At 40.4% G+C, this 8,515-nt stretch overlaps 1 long non-coding RNA gene across 1 annotated transcript; it reads left to right on the top strand.

Moving 5' to 3' along the window:
- Positions 1–496: 496 nt before the first annotated feature.
- On the top strand, positions 497–4,534 carry LOC310779963. The gene is made up of 4 exons (XR_014552881.1): positions 497–573; positions 1,288–1,453; positions 1,802–1,855; positions 2,756–4,534. It is a non-coding gene; the product is annotated as an uncharacterized lncRNA (long non-coding RNA).
- Positions 4,535–8,515: the final 3,981 nt, after the last annotated feature.

The following is an 8,515-nucleotide window of genomic DNA, read 5'->3' as shown; positions in this document are numbered from 1 at the left end:
TGCAGCTATTGAAGAAGGCACTGGCCGAAACGTCTTGGCTGCACTGTTGGACATCATGTAAAGAAAAATAAAAGAAATCAACAGTTTTTCCTGAGTGCGGATCGTTTATATTCTGTTCACATGTGGCCATATGTGGTGGGGGCGGGGCGGGGGGGTCATATAAATCTAGCAATGCCACAGTCTTTTTTTATGACACGACTATCATGCGGGCATATTCCTGTGAAGTGATACTGCCAAAGCACTTTGGTCATGTGATTTGAAAGTAAGTGAAAGTGAAGAGGTACCATATACTTCAAAAAACAACCTGATCAACATGATTTCCAACATTCCAAGTGTGACACACACACACACACACACACACACACACACACACACAAACGCACGCACGCACGTACACACACACACACACACACACACACACACAAACACACACACACACACACACCCCATGGTAAGGCATACCATGGGGGAGGCGCAAGCCTGAGTATAAAAAAGTGTTTTGTGGTGCATTGCCTCACACTTTTTTCATCATCGCCTACCGCTCTTTCTCTCATTTGCATCACAAGAATACAGGTGAGGTGCTACAAGATGGTAAATACTGTATACTGCAATTGTCATGCTGTATTAGCCTACTGCAACTTTTAAAACCTCATTCCAAATAGGTTTAAATACTTGATAATCAACTTGAAAAAGAATCAACACAGAAAGAAAACACACAGCAAGTCTGTTACTTTATTTGTTGATTGTTCAAAGCTTGTATACTGTAATTTGTGTTTCAGTCTATCTTTTAAATAGATTATTGTAACAGAAACAGTATTATCGGTATCGGTTTAAGGACATTGAAAAAAAGTTGTCAGGCTATTAAAATGGGGGTGTCCATCCAAATGAGCCCAATAATTCTGAAGTGCTACTTATTTCCCAAAAGAAAATATGCCCACGGGGTTGTGCTTTGGGGGGAACGGACACTGCACTAGTAATACATAAATACAGACTGGTTATTTGGCCCAGTGTTATGAAAACATATACACAGGAATACACTCAGTCAGACTGCCTTTGAGAAACCCAATCCCACCCTTCTACACATAATTGCATCCCCTAATCGAAAAGGGGATGCAATTATGCATTACTTTATGCATTACTTGACAAAGTGGTATAATATTACTGAAATCCTATTGGTAATAAGTTATATTACTGAGTTACTGCTAAACTAATATTCCGTGTAATATGTTACTTTTGTAATGAGTTACCCCCAACACTGCTCACCAGAACCTTTCCTTACCCCTACAGCTGAGCTACTCCTCCAGCCAGAACAGCAATGGCAGCAACAAGTTCAGCTTTGGGCAGAAACAGGGGAGGCTGTGGCAATGGTTTACCCACCAGAGGCCTGTGCTTGATATTCAGCCTGGTGTGTCTTTTGGGTCTCGCCAATTCACTGTTAGAGACCGAAACACTGGTAAGTACATTGTTGCTTACCCACCCTTCACTCATCCCTAGAAGTAAGTAGAACATCTGCAGCAGTCTGTTGCACACGAAGAGTACCTCAGTGTTGTCCGACCAGTCCAGTTTATTGTTGAGCTGCTCCTATACTGATTATAGTTCACTAATATTAAGTAATGTTGTTGGCATAGCCTTTACTTTTTCAGTTGCCAGCACTTGTTTGTCTGCTGTGTTAGAACTGCTGTCCTGCTCACATGTTCACATGCTCACACTAACATCAGCTCACATCACTAACATCAGCTCACATGTCCTGCTCACATGCTAAAACCTTCACAACATGCTGATTTTCACTCTGAATTTGCAGGAAAAGTTCAAAGAGCAACTTCGTGATGCAGAGCAAAGAATGGAATCTTTGGAGGTGAGTGAATCAGGCTCCATTTTGCTCAAATGGTGGATGAGTAGGCTAAAGCAGTGGATCTCAAAGTGGAGTCCTGGGACCACCGGGGGTCCTTGAGGGGGTTCCAGGGGGTCCCCAGTATAAACAAGGGGGAATACTTATTTTTTGCTATAATTCCATCAATAAGTAACACAATGATATGACAATTTTGGTCTTAGGTTTCATATACTTTTTGTGATAAAACATCTAAAAGCAAAAATCTGATCAGATGTGGACCCTGGGACAAAATCTTATCAAATGGGGGTCTGTGGTCTAATTGTGAACTTTACTGGTCCTTGATGTGAAAAAGTTTGAGAACCACTGGGCTAGAGAGTCAGTTATGTGTGTGACAGTAAGGTGGGGTTCATGTGACATTTGGCATCTGTCACATTCACGGACATGTATGTATTGAAACACCTACTGAAGGCATGCCTCAAAACCGTTTGAAGCAGTCTGTGCAAATTTAATTGGCTGATTAAATCTGTTATTGGATTATTATGTTTACCTGCACTCTGTCAAAATTTCAGCAAATTGAAACTTTTTTGATCGACTGGGTTACGATATCTGCACACGCTGCACTCCGGTAATCCGTGTTAATGTATAGGTCGACTACTCAGAGAGGTGTATGCAAAGCATATACCTGCACCAGTGGTATAGTGATGTCCGGTTATGTGGGATACTCAAACTTGCTTGATTTAATCATGACGGTTGCTGATTAGGATCATATGAGAGAGATTGCAGTCTTTCACTACCACACTCATAACGATTACAGCTGCAAGTCTAAACGGTTAAAAAAAGTTATGTGTCCTAAGGTAACTGACCATAAGTATTGCAATATTTGTTACACACATAAGCTAACAATACTTAATATGTTTTTTCTAGACCGAACGCAGCATCATTTTACAGGCTTTGGATCAGAATCACCGCCATGCGAATGCTATGCTGCCAATAATGAGGGCCGAGGGAGCTCCGGCTGAGTTGAAAGCACATCTGGTTATTTTTGAGCACATGAAGGCCGATACTGAGGAAACCATTAAGGCTCAAATGGACAATCAGGGCATCGAGAACCTGAAACAGCAATTGAGAAAACAGAAAAAGCTGATAAAAATGCTTGAGGAGATTCACAATGAATTATAATAGTTTCCATTCCTGTCAATATGTCTGTCTCTGGTAATGTTTCCATGGGTAAAGTCCTCTTTTATTTTATTTTTTTGCTTCAGTTTAATATTCTATATTCTCAGTTGTCCTTACTCCCTCTATTAATAGGGGGTGGTAAAAACCTTGTTCCACTGGCAGACTGAAACTTGGCTTTTAAATATCAGCCCAAATGTTTTAGTAATACAGTATATTACTAAAACATGGGCTGATATTGAAATATTGATTCTGAAATATAAACTCTGTCTGATATTATATCAGACAAGACAGAGTTTGTCTTTGAGAATCAGTAATGCTAATTTGTGTTTTCCTCTGAAACTGAAGTAAACAAGACGAGTCCGGCAAAAATATATCTCGCTATTACTTTATACACCTTAACAGACAAAGCTGAATGGTTTAGTCATAAATAGCTTACTGTAAGTGCATTTGGATGTTTGTTTCCTGGAGATCTGTTATTATGAAACATTGGTTGATTTGTCAACTGCATTGTTTATTGATAGAGAAAACGTTTTTTTTTATCTATTAAAAGTTTATATCTAACCATTTCTTAAATCACTCTTGTATTGGCTTACATAAGGTCTTTTATTTGTTGCTATAAGTTTCCAGTTAACTTCACATGTTTCATCCTGGCCTGCTGAAGTACACTCTGGCTCACTTATGCTGTCGAGCTGAGAAGCTTCCTGTGTCAGCGTCAAGATCTGCTATCCACTCGAGAAGATGAGGAGACTTCCTGTTGTTAACCACAAGACATACATACAAGCCACCGAGAGATGAGCTGCTAAAAGACAATGATAATAGAGGGTGTTTTTCTGTGTGTACGCTTTGATGTAGGCCTAATTGTTGGTAAATGGATTCTGGACCTGACATTTATCCAAAAATAATAAATGACTAAAGTCAAACTATTTGATTGGTAAAGACTGGTTCTGTTCGTGTTAATAAATCAACCTCACAAACGAGAGGAGAGAAAAGAAGAAAAGAAAGAAAGAAAAAAACAAAGAATGAGGGAGTTTCCAAGTCCAGATTCACATACTGTGTTTTTAGTACTAGAAATGTAGCACGCTCGATTCCTAGACTCGCCCGCTGCGCCAAAAACCCCAAAACAAACTAATGAGGGTCATCCTTAACCTAAGTCCAACAACGCACATTAGCCCAACTCATTTTAAAGAGTTAAAATGTGGCTCCCCGTTGAAAGTAGAGTACAACAGTTGAAACTATGGTCTATAAAATATTACATGACCTTTGTCCTAATTATTTCACCAAGTACTTTCAGTTTGTTCGGGACATTCATAGCCTGAACACAAGGGCTAGTGTAGCAGATTTGAAACTACCCAATCTGAAAATCTGGTACATCTGGTACAAAGTACATTCCTCTGTACAGGGGGGGGAGGAGTGGAACAAGATCCCTAATGAAATTAAGTTGGCTAATTCTCTGAATGGTTTATCTCTTGTTCTTCTTATCCTTGACTGTTCTGTATTGTTTATTTGATCGTATGTGTGACTGTAGGACAGGTCATGTTTTTATAAAACCAGAGACCATGATGGAATTAAGTGTTTACACGTTTTCATGTCATCACTTGGATTTTGTTATTCTTTATCCAAAATAAAATCAATCAATCAACGGTTAAATTAAGATCGCTGTTCATAAACATAAACCCATGCATTTTTTTCACCACAATTTTCTCAGTTTGATGTGAACATAATTCAGTGAACAGACCACTCATTCCCTACTTTCTATTTGGCGTGACACTGAAGTCAATGTCAGTCAAACAATATGTTAAAGAAGCAGAGCCAGATTAACACCCCCAGGGGCCCCTGGGCACTGAAGCTCCCAGGGGCCCCCCTACCCATCGTCCGGATGTTTGGATGTTTTTTCGCCATATTTAGAGGAATATCTCATTTTAAATTAACATTAGTATTATACTGTTATGTCATTATTCAGTTTCTGAGATTCAGTTTCTCACTCACTCATAGGCGATTCTAGGCTTTGCAAACAGGTAGCACCAGCAGGATACAAATATTAGTCTGACTGGGGGGTTTGTAGGGGGGGCTGTGCCCCCCTGGACAAAGAAATTTTGTAAATTTTAAAGTAAAATGCATGAATCTGATGCACTCTGAGAGCAAAAGGAAGAGGCTAATCTTCACATTAATATCCTCTTCACTGTGCTGTGGCTTTACAATGATGAAAAAATAATTGACATTACATTTCCAATACAAAACAGCAGAGGGTGCCGCAGCACCACAAGCACCCCCACTTCCCGCGCCCCTGGTCACCACTTGCCCACAGGCATGCAATGAGACTAAATCATCAGACTTAATCTTCTTGGAAACACATTTTATTTTGTCCTAATTGGTCTTAGATTTGTGTCATAGTTCTGTGGAGCCCAACATGAGCCCCTTGGAGGGCCCCTTCACCCCGAGGGCCCCGGGGCACCTGCCCCGGTTGCCCTATGGTTAATCCAGCCTTGTAAAGAAGGTGTGCCTTTGCAGCCAGGGGCGAGGATGCGGCGCCAATGTCAATATTGACATGCGGATTAGTTTTTTAAGCCCCTACACGAGTTCAGGACACATGGGAGGTGGCTCAGTTGATAGGCAGGGCTACCATTAAGTAAAGTAAAGTAAAGGCCCACTGATTGTCACACAATGTGTGAAATTTGTTCTCCGCATTTGACCCATCCCCTGGGGGAGTGGTGAGCAGCGGCGTGCGCCGCGCTCGGGAATCATGTGGTGATCTAACCCCCCAATTCCAACCCTTTGATGCTGAGTGCCAAGCAGGGTGGCAAACGGGTCCCATTTTTATAGTCTTTTGTATGACTCGGCCGGGGATTGAACTCACGACCTCCCAGTCTCAGGGCGGACACTCAGAACACAAGGCCACTGAGCTGGTCATTAGAGAGGGATCATGTTGCATCCAATCAGAATTGAGGTCATTTAGTTCTCATCATATTCTGAATATGAGGGTCTTGTATTTTTTTCCCTATCTTAATAGCCTATTTTCCCCTAAGATCTGTAACCTCAATAATAATGGATTTTAATTGTATGCTGAAATAGTCTATGTTACAATGTTTGAAACTATGGTTTGAAATGACAAATGTAATAATGCATTATTGTGTGCTAAAATAAGCCTAGGTTATATATAGCCTAGATCTCTATCTAATAAGAGCCTGTCTATCTCTCTGCTTCTTCTCACTCCCTGATGGAGCCGAGACCATTCCATCTAAAGGCCTAAACATGGTCGTCCGTCAGAGCCTCGCCCCGCCCTCCCCGTATGACGGCGGGTGGAGCGCCGTCCTACGGGGAGGGCCCGCCGTCGGCTGACGGGGGCTGCTCGAAAATGTGACTCAACGGCGACGATACGTGCGTGACGTCAGCTGCACGAGAGTTGTGATAGGCCGTTGCCTTGGGCCGCATAGTATATCCGGTGACGCGCATACTGCGAGCCGTTGTTGTGATTGTGAAGAAAACATGGACGAGACCAGAGAAAAACTAGCAGAGGAGGTTCGGCGATACACTCATCTCTATGATGGCTCCCTGCCTGTGCAGAGATCACAAAGGCTGTGAGCTCCGTATCTTTTATCTAGTCCTTTTTTTATCGAGCCATTAGAGAGGGATCATGGGTAACACTTTACAATAACGTACACAAATACTATAGTAGTTACTAGTAAACTAACCATTAACTAATAGCCAGTTAATGAGTAGCTAATGAAAAATTTGGCATTAGTCAATCACTAGTTAATCATAGTTAATGAGTAGGTAGTCATTAGTTAATGATTAGTATCTAATTTCCTGAGTAGAGTAGTTAATCATTACCTAATGATTACTAAATGTCAGCTCGTGAATAGAGTAGTTAATCATTACTTAATCATTCCAAAATGTCAGTGCGTGAATGTATTAGTTAATCATTAGTTAATCTTTTTGTGTACCCTATTGTAAAGTGGTGCATCATACTCAGTAGTTTATGAATACTGAAGCATTACCTGTCCATTAGTTACTCTTTTCACACCCTAATATAAAGTGAAAGATATACTTATCAAATAAAGACTCCCTCCAGGTGAGATTTGAACCCTGAACCCCAAGATTGTTAAATTGTAAGTCTGGTTCTCTACCAACTGAGCTAACCAGCCTGCTGCTTGTCAGTGCCATACTATCGAATGTAGAGCCTGAGACCAAGTATTATAGTTTAAAGGTATATTCCACCCAAATACTACTTTCTGTCCAAGTACTTACAAGTACTTAGACATAAGTAGTATTTGGCTGAAACATACCTAAGTACTTGGACATGAAGTAGTATTTGGATGGAATATACCTTTAAAACTATAAGTATTTGGAGAGAAGGTAGTACCGTATTTGGGTGGAATATATCTTAAAAACTATAAGTACTTGAACAGAAAGTAGTATGTGGATAGGACATAATACTTAGTCTCTGACTCTACAGACCTATAGTATGGTTCTACCCAGTCGGCAAGGCCACCAGTCTCTTTTTGAGGCCAATGCGGAAGTTGCCATACTCTCAAATGGCCAGTGGGGGGCGCAGCTTGTGTAACATCATCCCTGAACGTCCATTCAACTCTATGTGAAATGAGCCAACTTCTCTCTCGGTCTCTGTCTTAAATAAACACTTTACAAATGAGTTTATGGTCTGAAAAAACAATTTCAAGTATTTTTCATGCTCTCAAGGCTCCAGTTTTTTTAATTATAGCCCCATTTCGAGGAAAATAGGCGATATACTTCGGATATTGGGAAACAGTAATACCTCCGCCCGTTAGAGGCAGCAATGTGCCGCAAAGGCATCTAGTCTGCGGAAAGTACACGAATAAGAAAACCTAGCAAAACAAGGCTAGTATGGCTAGCAGATAGCAAGTCATACTTTAGCAAATTATCAGAAAATAGCGCTACTTTATGATATTTTAATAATGTTAGTAGACACACGTAACTGTATAGATGGCATACATGTAACGTGACGCTCATAACATGGCGGACCATTTAACGTTATCTAACGGTATGTAAAGTAGCCGTAACGTTAAATGGTCTGTCCATGTTATGAGCGTCACGTTACATGTATGCCATCTATACAGTTACATAAGGTTAAATGTTAACGTGACATAACATCACAAGTTTTTGCAGACTTGAATGCTGTTGGTCGTTTGTTCAATTTGCTTTTCTGTATGGTATTGGACATTTAAAAATGATACATACTTGTCTTGAGGCATCCGCCAAGCTCAGCAATTTGTTATCCTTATTTTAAAACATACTTTATCAGATCGATATAACTCAACATAGCCTAAGGTCTTGCACGAATATGTCTACTGGTAAATTAGGCATATATAGATAATCTACCAAGCAACACTTGATACAAATATAGGTAACCATTTCACAGCAGTACAGCCTACCATGGTGGAAAATTAACCATTCTTTAAGTTTGAATGATATCAAAATATATGTTGCATGGTGTAGCCTTTGTTTATGTCGAATTGTTACAGATAACCATAT

This window comes from Poromitra crassiceps (assembly GCF_964638095.1).
Source record: "Poromitra crassiceps genome assembly, chromosome: 7".
Taxonomy (NCBI): domain Eukaryota; kingdom Metazoa; phylum Chordata; class Actinopteri; order Beryciformes; family Melamphaidae; genus Poromitra; species Poromitra crassiceps.
The sequence above is the reverse complement of the archived record's forward strand: the minus strand, read 5'-3'. Positions and strand labels throughout refer to the sequence as shown.